Here is a 16436-nt window from a genome sequence, read left to right as displayed (position 1 = left end):
TGGGATTTCACACAATCGTGGGCAACCCTTAAATTTCCCGAAGGACTGAGACCTGGGAAGAGGCTGAAAATCAATGTCAAGGAGGCAAAGTTAGGTAAGAATGCTTCTGACATTTGGCCCCCTAAGGGTGGAAAAGACATATAACTATAACTAATAACCTCCAGGAGATTCAGGAATAATAGACATATTTGGTATTTGTATTACATATTTTATTTATGAAATTAATACACTTAAAGGTTTTCACTTAACTAGTTTCATTGAATCCTCCCATTAACTTTATGAGGTGACAATTTTCATTACCCCATTTTATAAATAAGAAAACTGAAGCTTAGAGAGTTAATTTTCCTGAAATCAGACAATAGTTAGAAAAGCTGGGATTCAAACAGATCTGGTTCCAAAACCTTCGTGCTTCGCTACCATGTTATCTGTCCTGTCTGGAGAGCATTCAGCCAGGAAGTTGAAACATGTAGAGACTGCGCATTAGTTATGGTAATTTCTACTAGTAAATGGAGGTTGTGGTGGATATCTACTCTCCATATGTCTGCTTCTCATGAATATAGAGTCTTCCTAGCATGTACCTGTCGTTAAAAGCATCACTGGCCAGTGGTGGCTTCTTGCTGAACATTTGAAATTCACTGTATGCCATAAACCTAAGTTTGACATAAAATATAGGCCAACCCCACCTTCCTCAACCTCAGACCTCCACCCTGTTTCCTATTTCTTTTAAGAATTTTGTTATTGCCAGGACTGGTTTGGCTCAGTGGATAGAGCGTCGGCCTGCAGACTGAAAGGTCCCAGGTTCGATTCCGGGCAAGGGCATATACCTTGGTTGCGGGCACATCCCCAGTGGGGGGTGTGCAAGAGGCAGCTGATTGATGATTCTCTCTCATCGATGTTTCTAACTCTCTATCCCTCTCTCTTCCTCTCTGTGAAAAATCAATAAAAAATATTAAAGAAAAAAGAATTTTGTTATTAATCAAGTCATCTAGATTCAACAACTATAAAAACAATAACAGCTAACACTTACTGAGAATACATTCCAGTTATTGTTTTAGACATAATGTATTTAATCCTCTGAACTACCCTATGAGGAAGGTAAAATTATTAACCCCATTTTATAAATGAGGAAATTGAAGCTTATATAAACGGCCAAAGGTAATACCTTAACAACATCTTTCATTACTCATCTTATTCACCCTCCGTAGCTCATGAATCAACAAGTCCTCTCAATTCTCCCTCTGTGCTATTTCTTGCACTTTCTGTTTTCTTTCCAAGCCAATTGCCACTGAACGAGTCTTGGCCCTTTTTGACTTATGCCAGAATTGTTGCCGTAACCCAATATAGTCTACCTTATTTCATGACCCCCCCCCTTTTTTATTTTTTATATCTTTCTAATATGCTTTGGTCAGATTAAGCCACCTAAAATCCCACTTTTATCCTATCCATTTCTAAGTCCAAACCTTTAAACCAGAGAAGTTACTCCCAAATGTCCCCAGCAGTCTATCCTTGGACAGTGTAATGGCAGCAATATTTTTTTTTTACTAATAAATCTTTATTGTTCAGATTATTACAGTTGTTCCTCTATTTTCCCCCATAGATCCCCTCCATTGGGTTCTCATCCTACCCTCTGCCCTTACCAATGCCCCCCACTGTCCTTGTCCATAGGTGTATGATTTTTGTCCAGTCTTTTCCCACACCCCACACTCCCTTTCCCTCTGAGAATTGTCAGTCCACTCCCTATCTATGCCTCTGATTCTATTCTATTCATCAGTTTATTCTGTTAGTCAGATTTTTTATTCATGTGATTTTTAGATTTCCTTGTTGATAGTTATGTATTTATTGTCACTTTGTTGTTCATAATTTTTATCTTTACCTTTTTCTTCTTCCTCTTCTTAAAGAATACCCTTCAGCATTTCATATAATAGTTTGGTGGCGATGAACTCCTTTAGCTTTTTCTTATCTGTGAAGCTCTTTATCTGACCTTCAATTCCAAATGATAGCTGTGTTGGGTAGAATAATCTTGGTTGTAGGTTCTTGCTATTCATCACTTTGAATATGTATTGCCACTCCCTTCTGGCCTGCATAGTTTCTGTTGAGAAATCAGCTGACAGTCGTATGGGTACTTCTTTGTAGGTAACTGTTTTTCTCTTGCTGCTTTTAATATTTTCTCTTTGTCTTTTGCCCTTAGCATTTTAATTATGATGTGTCTTGGTGTGGTCCTCTTTGGATTCCTTTTGTTTGGGGTTCTGTGTGCTTCCTGGCCTTGTAAATCTATTTCTTTCACCAGGAAGGGAAAGTTTTCTGTGATTATTTGTTCAAATGGGTATTCAATATCTTGCTCTCTCTCTTTTTCTAGCACCCCCATAATTTGGATGGTTGTATGCTTGAAGTTGTCCCAGAGGCTCCTTACACTATCTTCATATTTTTGAATTTTTTTTTCTTTTTACTTTTCTGGTTGGGTGTTTTTTGCTTCTTTGTATTTCAAGTCTTTGACATGATTCTTGGGATCCTTTAGTCTGTTGGATCTCTGTATTTCAGTCAGTGCATGCTTAATTTCAGTCAGTGCATGCTTAATTTCTAGTTGATCCTTTTTCATATCATCAAGGGTCTCACTAAATTTATTGTGGTTTCAAGAAGATTCTTGAGTAACCTTATAACTGTAGTTTTGAACTCTATATCCAGTGGTTTGTTTTCCTCCATTTCTTTCATTTGTGACCCTTTTCTTTGTCTCCACATTTTGGCTGCTTCCCTGTGTTGATAGCATGGCTTTGTGTGCTAGATGTCCTATAGGGCCCAGTGGCTCAGTCTCCCTAATTACCTGAGGTGGACACTCTTGGTGCACCCCTTTGTGGGCTGTGTGCACAGTCTTATTTTAGTTAAGCCTTAATTGTTGTTGGTATCACTGGGAGGAATTGACATCCACGCCAATTGGCTGTGAGGATCAATTGTGTCTATGATGGGGGAACTTCTGTGCTGAAGATACCCTCATGGGGCAAGACTTGCTTCAGTGGGGCTTTGGTGCTCACTGAGTCTGTCAAACTTTCTGCCATTCCCTGATATTTATAAAAGCTAAATTATTTGACTTAGGCCCTATATACTCTGGCCCCAAACTGCTTTCCAGGCTTATTATATACAATTCAATGAAAATGTTCTGCTTCACTTAAAGCATTTTAAATACTCTTTCCCTCCTGGGTTTCTGTGTGTTTTCTCTTCCTGTGAGTTTCCCCATTCTTTTAATATCCCAATTGACTCTATCGTTCAATATCTAAGTCAGCTCTACATAGTATTCCTAAAAAGGGAGGAATCAGTATGTAGTGATTGTCTACCATGTGGGTTATGTATTAAGTTGGTGCTTTACATGGTATTCATTTGAACCTCACAACAGCTCTGGATGGTTTGTATGAATAACCTTCATTTTACAGATGAGGGAACAAAGTGTCCCTCAAATCACACAGTCAGTAGCTGGAATTTGTAGCCTGCTATCCTGTCTCAGCTCAGTGAACTCTCATTTTCCACCAGCTTTTGTAGCACATATCTGGGTAAACTGGACCAATAATCATAGAAGTGCATTCTAAGATTTCTTATAATGTTATTTTGAATGCCTTCTATTTTGTATTTTTGTTATTTTTAATGCCATATATATTGTAATTTTGTTTATCTTAACAAAACCTCCTGTGGATTCTAACTTGCTATTTCCTAGCTATATGTCTTTGGGCTAACTCTTTAACCCCTTTCTTAGCCTTAACTCCCTCCACTGTAAATTAGGAAGATAATAATAATACCTAATTCTTAGGGTTATTACAAGAGTTAAAAACCCAGTATAAAACATGTACAAAAGAGTTGATTGTTGTGTATTTTATTTAACACCAGAGGCCCCGTGAATGAAATTTGTGCACTGGGCTCAGGTGTGTGTGTGTGTGTGTGTGTGTGTGTGTGTGTGTGTGTGTTGTCCCTCAGCCCATCCTGCACCCTCTCCAATCTGGAACCCACCAGCAGTTGGACATCCATCTCACAATCCGGGACTGCTGGCTCCCAACTGCTCGCCTGCCTGCCAGCCCGATCGATGCCTAACTGCTTCCCTGCTGGCCCGATTGCACCCAACTGCCCTCCCCTGCAGGCCTGGTCATCCCCAACTGCCCTCACCTGCAGACCTGGTCATCCATAACTGCCCTCCCCTGCTGGCCTGATTGCCTATAACTACCCTCCTCTGCCAGTCATCTTGTGGTGGCCATCTTTGACCACATGGGAGTGGCCATTTTGTGTGAGGGTAAATTTGCATATTACCTCTTTATTATACAGGATGGCAATGTTAGTTTATTTTCAAATTCCATTTAATTTATAAGTTGTTTTTTTTTTTAACAGTAGCAGTTTAAGATATTTCTAAAACTCAATCACCTGAAGAAGACTAGACCTTTATCTTCCATACATTAAAAAACAGATTTTACACAAAGTTAAAAAGTACTTTTTTGTGACTGAGTCAGAATATCCTATTTTGCTATTTTACCAACACTAAACAGAGGTTAAGTTACTTGTTAAAGACTGTTTGTTCCTAAAGGTAAATGTTTATTTACATTTATAAAAACGAATGTTATTGAATGTTATCATTGTTAGTCCAGAAAGCCACTGAGAACTTGAAACCTATATTTACTCAGAAAATGGAAAAATTACTTAGAAATCCCTGATCTCCCAAAACAGACATTTACTTTTATATCCTTTTATTAGAGCAAAAATGGAATCACTGTGTTCATTCCAATTATTTTCCTTTAGGATCACAAGAAAAGAAGCAAAATTCACAAATATTTTTTAGCCTTTCATTTGTTTACTTTCCCTCCTACTACCACCATCATTCTTTTCTGGTTATACAAGAATTTTTCAACCTTTTGAAAGATGAATGCACCTCATGTTAGAATGATAGTTCTTTTATTCTTAATATTTTACTTCACAGTTATTAAAAGACTTGTTAGAACAACCTCGACTTAAACCCCAAATGTATGTCCTACATAATACTGAAAATAATGTTTGGGTTGTAGATAGCAAAAGTCCATCTGCTACTTTCCTGAGTTTGTAAGTGAGAACTTATAATTTCTCAGGGTACTTCTTTATTATTTGTTTATAATTAATTGTTTGATTAAATCAAAACAAACAGTCTGGTTATCAGGACATTAGGATCTTTGTAGGGTTTAAATGTCCTATATCTGTCTGTAGCTAGGCATTATCCTTCCCCCACCCCCTCCTCTTAACAGTCAAGCTTTTTGAAAGAGTAGTTTTTATTCTACTGTTTCCATTTTCTTCCTTCTTATTCCCTTTTCAACTCACTGAAGTCTTGCAGAAGCAAGATTGTCGTCAATTAAACCATTCTCTCCACAGTCACTATTGCTAAATCAAAGACTTTTTAATCTATCTAATGGGGCTTCTCTAAGTATTAACTCACTGGAAATATGCTCTTTCCTGCTTGCAACTTTCTTTTCTTGGCTTTCTGTAACAGCAATGTCCACTGCTTTTCTAGTTTCTCCTTCTCAGCCTCCCTGTAGGCTTCTCTTCTTGAAACATCAGTGTTCCCTTGATTCCCAACACCTTTCTTTTACTCTCACTGCATGATCTCATCCCCTGGCCATGACTGCAACTAAATATGCCAAAGGGATCCCAAATCTTTATCTCCTGGCTAAACAGGGTTGGTGAGCTTCAGATACATAGATGCAAGTATGTCAAACTCGAGGCCGCCAGGCTGCATGCCTCAGCCGCTGGTCACAAATTTGACATGCTTGCTTGAGAGATTCCACAGACACCTTGAAGTCAACATGCTTAAAATTCAACTTCCTGCCCTACCTGGTTTGGCTCAATGGATAGAGCGTGGGCCTGCGGACTGAAGGGTCCAGGGTTGACTCTGGTCAAGGGCACATGCCTGGATGGCGGGCTCCATCCCCAGTAGGGGGTGTACAGGTGGCAACCAATCAATGATTCTTTCTCATCATTAATGTTTCTATCTCTCCCTCTCCCTTCCTCTCTGAAATCAATAAAAATATATTTAAAAAAAATTTTCAACTTCCCACCTCTCCAACTGCCACACCAACCAACATTATTATTCACCCATTAGCTCAAGATAGAAATCTAGGAGTCAGCCAAACTACCTTCCCCCTTAACAGCTCAGATCTAACTGGTCACCAAACCCTTTTGATTCTATTTTTTAAAATATCTTTTGAATCTGCCTTTACTTATATTTAATTCTCTAACTTATACAAGTGTCTCTTATCTTGCTTTATGTCCTCCCCACCAAACCTTTCTTTATATAGCAAAATGCAGATCTGATCCTGTCATTTCTCCTACTTAAAATCATTCAGTGACTTCCCCATTGCTTACCTTAAGTCTTTAAAGCCTGACTCCTTTGGCATAGCTTATAAGGCCTCTATAATATTGATTCCACTTAGGTGTGTAGTACAGGATATTCAGATCCCAGCCCTTCCATTTACTGTGCAACCTTGAGCATGTTAACTGTAAAATGGAGGTAATAATGGTTGTGAGGATTAAGTGATTAGTTTTCAATAAATGTTAGCTACCCTTTAGATTATGATTAATATCCTTCTTTATATGTCTTTGAAAATAGCACTGTTATCTCCTTAAGATAAATTCTTAAAATGGAATTGCTGGGTGTCTATTTTTAAAACACACTGCCAAGTTGCCCTGCAGAACACATATACCAATTCATACTCCAACCTGTGGTAATAAGAAGGCCCGTTTCTTCACTCTTGACCCAATCCTGGGATTAACTATTTTAACAATCTTTGCTAAATTGATAAGTGATAAATCACCTAGTGTTTATAACTTATTGTGTTACTGCAGCATGTAAAGGAGCCTTTCAACCAGCCAGGCAAGATCCATGCTCTCTACCTCTAGGACAAGGATTCTCTCTCTTTTCCTCCCTTTCCCCAAATCCCAGCTCCTCCAGCTACGCAGACTTGAGATGCAGATCCTTTCCAACTACCCCTTCAAAACTGTTCTAAAACCAGCAGGTCTATGGCTAGATTTTTAGAGGTTTCCTTGAGCTCAGATAATCCCATGCAAGCTGCAGTAACACCTGCTGGCCACCAGAGGACAGGGAGCCGCGGGAGAGAGATTGCTTCCCCTTAGCTGGAGTCTTAGAGGTCAAAGACAGTAGAATGTGGGCTCTCCATCCATGGGCCTCCTGCTTTTTGACCAGGTGAAGTGCTCAGTGGTCTCCCATTTCCAAATGGACTCCTTTTTTTCTCCTCTAGAAGACGAGCTGGAAGTTCCCAGAGGTAATGCTAACCTTAAATGTTTACCAATCCTAGCCAGTGTGCGTTAAAGGCAGAAAAGACAGTATGGAGACGTTTTATCTTTCTAATCCACCCAAACCTGGTTCTCTGTTCTTGAGCCAATTAAAAAAAAAAAAAAAAAAGTCCCTTAGGCAGTGTCCACATGGACATTCCACAAGACAGATGCCTTGAGGGACCAAGGTCCCAAATGTAGTACATTTTTGCAAATGGAATATTTTAGGAGCCAGATTATTCCTACACATAAATTCTGGCCCGGAGCAGTCCGTTCTCAGTGTGCTTTTCCGTCATTAATCACATCTTTGTTATGTGATATCCACGTGAGTACTTCTCAGTAGAGGCAGCTTCATGCTCAAATGCTCAAAGAACAACTAGAATAAAGCTCCGATTGTCCTATTCAGTGATTCCACGTCCTGGTTTGTCACCACCTCAGATCTCCAGTTTTTCAAAGTGTGCAATGTGTCTCCAAAACAAAGCCATTTGTAAATGAATCCAAAATAAGAAAAATGCACCAAGGGTATAGAGCTACATCACAGGGCCAGGCACCTCCAGAGGCAGTGAACTTCTGGTCTGATTTAAAGACGATTCTGCACTATTCCATGTAGAAAACATTTTTTAGAATTTTGTTTTTGGCTGCTCATGCTCATTCAAGTTGAACATATAAACAAGTATAAGAAAAAAATATAAGCCAAGTAAAATAATGTTGGGAACATTCATGGGAGTGGGTGGGTGTGTGTGGGGGAGCATTCAACCACAAACATTAACGCCTGACAACATCGAGCGCGATTTTTCTTCAAGGACCTGCCCATTCTCTTTCCTCGTCAGACTTTTTTTTAAAAAAAAGAGTGGCTGTAATTCTCCCAAATCATTGTTTGTTGCGTTTCTTCACGCCGCTGAGGCCGCTGGAAACAGCCCAAGCCGGAGGAAAAGGCGCTGCCGGGTCCTGGGTTCTGGGACCTGGGTCGTGGGGGGGAAACCCTTGAAATACCTGCTGGGGCGCAGCGCCGAGTGCGCGTAGCCAGGGCGCTCGGACCCCGGGGAGGTCGCGGGCCCGGAGCTGGGGGGGGGGGGGGCGGGCGGCGGCGGCGCGCGGGCGCGTCGGGAGGAGAGCGCGCGGCCGCCCGGCTCCTCCCAGCGGCGCCTGCGGAACCTGCTCCGGAGTCGCCCAACTCCGGCGGCGGCGGCGGCGGCGGCGGCGGCGGAACGTGACCCGACCCTCCCCTCGCGCGCGCGCGGGGGCCCGGGCGGCCGCGGGATGGGCGGGCGGCGGAGGAGGCGGCGGAGCGCGCGGCCCCGCCCGGCGCCCCCCGCCCTGCCCTCGCCTGTCTCCTCCTCTCCCCCCCTCCGGGCTCCGCTGAGTTCATTCACTGGGATTGGTTTCAAGTGACGCCATCTCTTTATTTTTAAACCAATGACCTCATCCGCGCTTGAAGTTTCCTGACCAGCGACTCCTTCTCTTTTTTACCCCCAACCCCCCTTCCCGCCCCCCCACCGTCGCCTTCCCCCCCCCCCCCTTTCTGTGTACCCCTGTTTTTTTATTTTTATTTTTATTTTTTTGGGGGGGACGGCTTTGGACAGTTTTTAAACGATTATCATCCCCTCTCCTCCCCGCCTGCCTCCACGTCCCCCACGCGGCGGCCCCCACCTCCATCCACCTCCCCAACTTCACTCCTTTCAACATTTTTTTTTTTTCTTCAAGGCTGACTTGGGGAAGGTGGGGGGGGGGGGTTGAAGAAAAATCTGCAAACGTCTCTTTTCTCCCTAAGCCTCCCTCCCGCCCCCGCCCACCCCTCCGAGCAGGAGAAGATAATATAGTGAAGCGAAGACGAGGACCGACCGCGCGGCCGGCCGGACGGACGCACGCGAGCGGGAGCGCTGCCGCCCCACGGGCTCCGCCGCGGCGCCTCGCAGGTCCCGGCGGCGCGGGGGCCGCGGGGAGACGCCGCTGCCGCCGCGACAACGTTCGTCCCCCGCCCCTCTCCCCCTCCCGAGGGAGTCGGGAGGTCGGCGGCCCCGCAAGTAAGTGGCCTCGGGCCGGCCGCGCGGGCTTGTGCGGGCGGGAGGGCGCGGGCGCGGGCCGGCGTGGACCTCCGCCTCCGCCGCTCGCCCGTGGCTCCGGGGCGGGCGCCGCGCTCCGTGCCCGCCCGGCGTTCGCGCCAACCTTGTGGGGAGGCAGGGTGGGGGCGGCTGCGGCCCGGGCCACCGAGCGTTTGAAGCGGGGGTTGGGGAGGGGGGGTGTAGGCCTGGCTGGGGGGCCGGCCGGCCGGCCGGCGCGGGGAGGGGGCGGGCGGGCGGGCGGGCGGCCGGCGCGGGGTCTCTTGCGGTGCCGGGTGCGATGGGGCCGGGCCGCCCGCGGGTCCGGGACGCGGGACGCTCGCGGGCGAAGCGGCTCCCTCCCGGACGCGTCTGTTCCACAAGCCGCCCGCCCGCGCGCCCGCCCCGGGGGCCCCGGCCTGCCGGCCCCCGTTCTCCCCGGCTCGCCCTCGGGGTGACGGCGCTGCTCGCTCAGACCAAACCGACCCACCGACAACCCAGTTTTTTAATCGAGAGCCCCGAGGCGTGCATGATGTTGGGGGACCCAGGGTGCCTGTGACTTCTTTATTCACACTAGTCCTAAAACACGAGAAAAGAAAAACAAAACAAAACATACTCATAAAAAACCCGAGGAGACAACCGAAGATCTGTTTATCATCATGTGTGGTTTCATGTCATAAAACACCAGGGAGGGAACTATTTAGGCAACACCGGGGTTTATTTTCTAACACACACACACACACACACACACACACGCACACACACGCAGTTAACTTGACAAACTATGGGTAGATCTTAAAGGCAATGGGGTGTGCAGAATGCTAAACCCGATGATTACACGTTCGCTGCAGAGGCCCTGGAGTTTACGGGTGTCAGATTGTTGTGAGAAAGCACACTTCTGAGTGGCGGGCGATGCATCCCGCGGAGAGGGAAAACCTGTTGCATAATCTCCTTTGCCCTAGGGTGTGCTGTGTGTGTGTGTGTGTGTGTGTGTGTGTGTGTGTGCCGGCCCCCCCTCGAACGAAGGGGAAGTGGAGAGTTAAGAGATGCAGGGCTTTAAAAACTCAAGTTTGTGTTTACCCAGTGTTCTGGCTGCCACTTCTGCTTTAAAAAGACTGTAAGCAAACACTCTGCGCTTACAAGTGAACCAAACCTATCAAACCTGTTTAGAAAATGACCAGGTATGTTTCTTTTTGTGTGTGTGGTGTGTGGTGTGGTGTATGTGTGTGTATGTGAAATTTACCACCCACGGAAGACCTGGTGACTCCTATTTGGGGTACTTGGGCTGTCAGAAAAAAATGCCTCTTGGTGGGGCTGATTTGAAGTGCCCATAAGGTGACAAGTGTTTCTTCAAAGGATTTGTACTATTTTGAACTCCATCAAGACAAGAGATTTTAAAAGCTAAGGTTCATTTTTTAAAAGAAGAAAAGAATTCTTACCAGTTGCGTTACCTTTTAATTTACTTTCCCTTGAGAACAGTGTGTATTGGTGGACACCCAGATTGGGGAGACAGTAATTTTGAGACTTGTGGAGTTATGTGTTTGGTGAAGGCAGCAACCTGAAGAAGTAAATTGAAACACTGAGAACTTGCGGGTCTGTGTAGGTATTTTAGTCAAAATGTGACTAGGCACCGTGAAAAGAATTTTTTTTAAAAAAAAAGTTATAGAACTTACTGCGTTTGAGGACTGAGGCAGATTGCTGTTAAAAAAATTTGGGGCAGTGGTAATATTTAACATTTTACGTAAGAATTTGGGCTAACTTCCACCAGCCCAAAAGTTGGTTTTTTTTTAGGTAAAATAATTTGTACTTATCAAAGTTCCACATGGGAGAAAATTAAAAATGAATTTACTCTTCATTCTGCTGGCAATATGGAGGCTAGTGTGTGAAAAAGTCAGTTCAAGCACTATCACTATAACTTACATTTAGATGAGTACCTGTAAAGTAAAAAACACTCATGTAAACTTGAGGATGAGGGATCTCTGGCCAAAAGCTTAATGGCAGTAACTGGAAACAGAAGAGCCTGTTAACTCAGTCGTGTTTCTCATACATTTAAAACTTAGGTGTAGAAGTGAAGCAGAGATGAGGACTGAGGTGGGTGCTGAGTTTAGGCTGGGGACAGAAGGGCCAGGGTTGATGTGTGAGTTTGTTTTGATGTTATTTTCTACAAATGTCTATATTGGGAATTTAATTCCATAGTTTTGGTCCATGGGATTAAGTATTGATGGAGTTGACTTACATAGCTGTCCAATATTCATTTTCAACCAATCATAATATCCTACTAAATATAATTTGCTGGAATTACCAGTGAAATTTATCTTAGAAACCCAACTTTTCCTGGAATATCTAACAAACAAAAACAAAACAAAACAAAAAAAAGTGATGTTTTTTTTATCATGTGTTATCTGGACTAAAAATTTCCCTGGACACTTAATATTTTAAAATGCTTTGCGTTCGCAAGCAAATGGCACTTTAAATTGAAGAAGTAAATTAACATAGGAAAGCTGATTTGGATCAGAATCCCAAGAAAAGGGAGAAGATAAATCAGGGAAAACAGAAACCAGATTTTATGACAGATTTTAACAGATTGAAAAAGCTAGTTAAAAGAGCTTCATAGGAAAAAAAAAATCACAGTTGATACTTGATTTTTTTTAAATTAACTACATCAAGATTTAAAACCAAAGCAGATACCCATCATCTTAAAAGAAAATGTTAATAATGTTGGCTTAAGTAAAAACATAATTATTGTAATAAATTAAATCTTGCCCAAAGGCACATATGACATATTCCAAAGCCAGATGTCATTTTTTAAAATTGATTGTGTGTGTGTGTGTGTGTGTGTGTATGTGTGTTTTGTAGGTAATCTGATATTTTTGTACATTTCATTAGCCCTGGTAATTAAAGATTGGCCACTTGAAGGTTGCCGAATTTAAAGAAGCAGGCTCAGGCTTTAAGAAGAGGCCATTATCATGCAGACTAAGAGAGACTTTGAAATTTAAATACGGTAAATGATTGGATGGGGCAAGAGTGGCTCAAAAAGAAGTATTTAAGGAGATTACCAAAGACAGGCTAAATTATATATATATATATATATATATATCAAAGGTTTCCAAGGGGTATGGTCAGTAAAGAAGGAAATAGAATATACCTTGGCATGAAAGGAAAAAGGCATAAAGAGAAAAAATACCCTCCTGTACCTCAGCAACAAGAAGAGAGCAATGAAACTTCATCTCTTTCTTGATTGGGGTTAGATATCACCAAAAAGTCACAAGATTTTTTGTTTCATAAACATTTTTATTTTGGGGGAGGAAGGATGGAAAAAATAAATTATGAGCATAAGTTATAATTATATGAGCGTGTAAAACTTGAAATTGCCAAAGACAAATTTAAAATACAGGGGGACTCATTGCAATTTTAATTGCGTTATTGGAAAGGGTTATAAAAAGCTGAATCTATCAATTTACTAGTATTTCTAAGTTAACTACAGATATAAATCAATCAAGCAAGCACTTATAAGTGGTTTACTATTTACATGTACTGAGGTGGACACCGAAAGTTGGAGGAATGGGTCCATACCTTTAATAAGGAGAGGATTATAAGAATTTTAATGGAGGTATGTAAATATGCAAAGGTAAAACAATTATCAGACAGCAGGGAAGTGCCAAACTCATGGTATAAAGAAGGAGATGGGAGGATTAGGGGAAGTAACCTTCATAGAGATAATAGAATTTGACCCCAGTTTTAAAGGATTGTTAACATGTGTATGGAGGAAAGGAAGTGGGGAGGTCAAAGGAGGAGGCCATTCATTCATTTCTTCACTCAGCAGATTTATCTATTATGTTCTAGCCACTGTCATAGAGTGGAAAAAGGACAATTTATTTTGCCCTTATGGAGCTTACTTTTCTAGTGGGAGAAGATGGGAGGACAGCAAACAAATAAGCATTACATGGAAAATCTCATGTCAAGTGGTGGTGTTTTGTGAAGATAATCAGCCCCACTTACTCTGTGAATAATCTATTTGCCCATCATATCCTGATAAATAATGCTAACGATAAAGCTTAATATTTATTGCCATCCAAACTAATTTGAATAAAAGTCTACACATTAACTTCATCTTTAACCAATTTTAAAAATGAAACCTACATGTTTGTTAGTTTTTTTAGATTGAAGCACATAAGCTTCGAGTCTTTAATTCCTCATAAACAATTTATGTTAATTTATTTTTGCTGCCATTTGCTAAAAGTCTCATGTTTTTACATGAGGTTAATATTGTTTATAATTTACTTAGGATTGTGATGTACTGGGCTGTATACTTAGGTTAGATTCTCCATTAAGGATCAGTGTCACAGTCCTATTTAATAAAACCCTAATATGCAAATCAACCGAACCGGGGAATGGCTGGTCCCTATGACGCGCACTGACCACTGTAGGCAGATGCTCAACGCAGGAGCTGCCCCCTGGTGGTCAGAGCGCCGCTCAGCCAGAAGTCAGGTTTATGGCTGGCGAGTGCAGTGGTGGTGGCAGGAGCTTCTCCCACCTCCATAGCAGCACTAAGGACCCCATGGGGAGCAGGCCTAAGCCAGCAGTCGGACATCCCCTGAGGGTCCCAGACTGAGAGAGGGTGCAGGCCGGGCTGAGGGACATCCCCCTCTGCCCCAGGTGCACAAATGTCGTGCACCAGGCCTCTAGTGTTACAGTGTGAAGCTAAATTCCAAGGAGAGTTTGTTTTGATGGTACCTGTATGACAGCACAGGAAACAAAAAAAGATGCACAGAGAGCATAAATAAGCTATTCAGCTTTATTACCAGGTGGGTAAAATAGGTTAAAGGGTGAGTCCTCTCTGGGTCTTGTCCACAAGGTATAGGAATTGAAAAGCAAATTTGGACTGTGTTGTATTTCATGTGCTTAGTTATATCTCCTTAAAGATTTGTAGGGAAGTTAATGGTCTCATTGGAAATACTGTCTTAAACTTGGGATTTTTACTCTCCACAAATAGTAGTAACCTGAAGCAAAGTGTCAGTTCTGAAATGGGGAAGTCTGGGTTCTTACTGCAGGATCTGACTGCTGGGTTTTATTGTTTAGGAGATGCCCTTTACAGTGCCAATTAAAAATTTCTTAACTATTTCTTTTAAAAAATATATATTAATTTTTTACAGAGAGGAAGAGAGAGGGATAGAGAGTTAGAAACATCGATGAGAGAGAATCATCGATCAGCTGCCTCTTGCACACCCCCTACTGGGGATGTGGCCGCAACCAAGGTACATGCCCTTCACTGGAATCGAACCCGGGACCCTTCAATCCGCAGGCTGATGCTCTAGCCACTGAGCAAAACCGGTTTCGGCTTAACTATTTCTTGCTTTTGGACACATTTATGAAGTGTTTCTCAAGCATTCTTAAAGAAATATGTTCTCTCCCCTTCACTCTTTCTAGACTTTTAAACATAAAAAATTATAGGTGAAATTGAGGTAAGGGATTCAAAAAAGAATTTATATTAAGTGTCTATATCTACAGAACCAAATCTTTCAAAAAAGTTTTCTATATGCACGTAATCAATTTTTTATCTCTAGTATATTCTGATGCACTTGGGTAAAGCTATGAAAAAGAAAATTTTCAAAGGATGTAGGAAATTCTTTAGCATTCTCTTGATTTTCTTCTAAACTAAATACTCCATTTAGAAAAGGATTGTACAGTAGATATAAATGCTGGGGGTCCATGATGTGTGTGTGTGATGAAAGCTAACATGACAGGTTCTCTTCAGGAATATTTGGGAAGAACAGTAAAATTCAGATTTGTTTCAGAGAAGTGGGACAAACTGTGATTTTTAGATAAAAAGCTGCACTATAAATTGAAATGGTAAAATCAAATATCTTCATTCTTCCCCTTAAGATTAATGTGTAAAGACATATGTAGAGAACTATATGCTATTTATTGTTTGCTGTATACATTTAAAAATACCAGCCTTGGCCTGGTGACTCAGTTGGAGTGCCACCCCGTGCACCACGAGGTTGTGGTTTCAATTCCTGGTCAGGGCATATACCTTGGTTGTGGGTTCGATCTCCCATCTGGGTGCATATGGGATCAATGTTTACCTCTTGTCGATGTTTTTCTACTTCCTTTCCTCTCTCTTTAAAAATCAATAAATAATTCTTGGGTGAGGATTAAAAAACAAAAAAACAGACAACTCATTCTAGGATAACCTGGTAGAGTCGGCTTTTGATGAATGTTTGCTAAGTACGTTGAACTAATTCTCACAACTGTTAACCTTTTGATCTCGGTTCCATTACAATTCTAGCTTACAGCACTGGTTTTTGTTTTGAGTTGAAACCTGAAGGGGGTTGGTTGCCTTACAGCCCTGGGCACCACCTACCTGACTTGTTGGAGCCGCTTGCTCACTCTGGAACCTGGACCCTGACCTTCAGCTTGCCTGATCCTGTGACTGACCTGACCTCATCTTTTCCAAAATGCAGGTGGTTGTTTCCTATCAACTCGGTCTCTTCCTGAGCAGCTGATCTGTGTCCTCTTCTTGTTACTTCTCAGAATACTGAGGTGTCACCAGTATGGCCTATTTTGTAGTGGGTTTCTTTTATTTTTTTCTGTTGTTTTGTTGAGGGAGAAGCACATTCTTCAGGAAGACAGTTCTTGACTTTGTTTTGTAAACTGCACATGGCACATTAATCATGGTATTATTTTCTCTTTCTTCTTAGCATTTACTAAAAATTTTGTGTTTCTTACAAATGAACTGGTAAGAACCATATTTTAATGATACAAACCAACTAAAAACTAACAAAGATTTTTTTTTTTAGAGACAATCAGGAAATTATAATATGGAGTGTGTATTAGATGGTATTTAAGAATCTATACTAATAAAAGGCTAATATGCAAATTGGCCCTCACAGTAATAACCGAATAGCAGGCTGTGAGGCTACAAGGCTGGCAGGGAGGTTATTGAGGGATGACCAAACGACAGACCAGCAGGCAGTGAGGCGCGAACAGGCCGGCAGAGGGGGGATGTTGGGGGTGACCAGGCTGACAGGGAGGCACTAAGGGGCGACCAGGCCAGGGGGGGCAGTTAGGGGTGACCAGGCTGGCAGACAGAGGTATTTAGAAGTGATCAGG

The 16436-nt window shown here is 42.4% G+C and overlaps 1 protein-coding gene and 1 long non-coding RNA gene across 7 annotated transcripts in view; one reads left to right on the top strand and one right to left on the bottom strand.

Moving 5' to 3' along the window:
• LOC118730143 overlaps positions 1-8025 on the bottom strand; it is a 29620-nt gene extending 21595 nt beyond the window's left edge. The window contains exons 1-2 of the long non-coding RNA XR_004991377.2: positions 7286-8025; positions 6358-6489 (exon numbers count right to left, since the gene is read on the bottom strand). This is a non-coding gene — a long non-coding RNA (uncharacterized LOC118730143). The remainder of the gene's footprint in view (positions 1-6357; positions 6490-7285) is intronic.
• The window catches only part of DUSP16 (dual specificity phosphatase 16), an 84793-nt gene that overhangs the window by 7553 nt on the left and 60804 nt on the right, over positions 1-16436 (top strand). The window contains exon 2 of one of the 6 annotated variants that reach the window (XM_036457834.2): positions 15671-15787. The exons of 2 other annotated variants lie outside the window; for them this stretch is intronic. The gene's annotated coding sequence lies outside the window, so the exon portion shown is untranslated. Of the gene's footprint in view, positions 1-9013; positions 9309-10448; positions 10505-15659; positions 15788-16436 lie in introns of those variants that run through there. 3 more of the 6 variants (XM_036457833.2, XM_036457835.2, XM_045587759.1) reach the window with 3 other exon arrangements.

This window comes from Pipistrellus kuhlii, unplaced genomic scaffold (genome assembly GCF_014108245.1).
Source record: "Pipistrellus kuhlii isolate mPipKuh1 unplaced genomic scaffold, mPipKuh1.p scaffold_m20_p_3, whole genome shotgun sequence".
Classification (NCBI taxonomy): domain Eukaryota; kingdom Metazoa; phylum Chordata; class Mammalia; order Chiroptera; family Vespertilionidae; genus Pipistrellus; species Pipistrellus kuhlii.
This window is presented reverse-complemented; position numbering and strand designations above follow the sequence as displayed.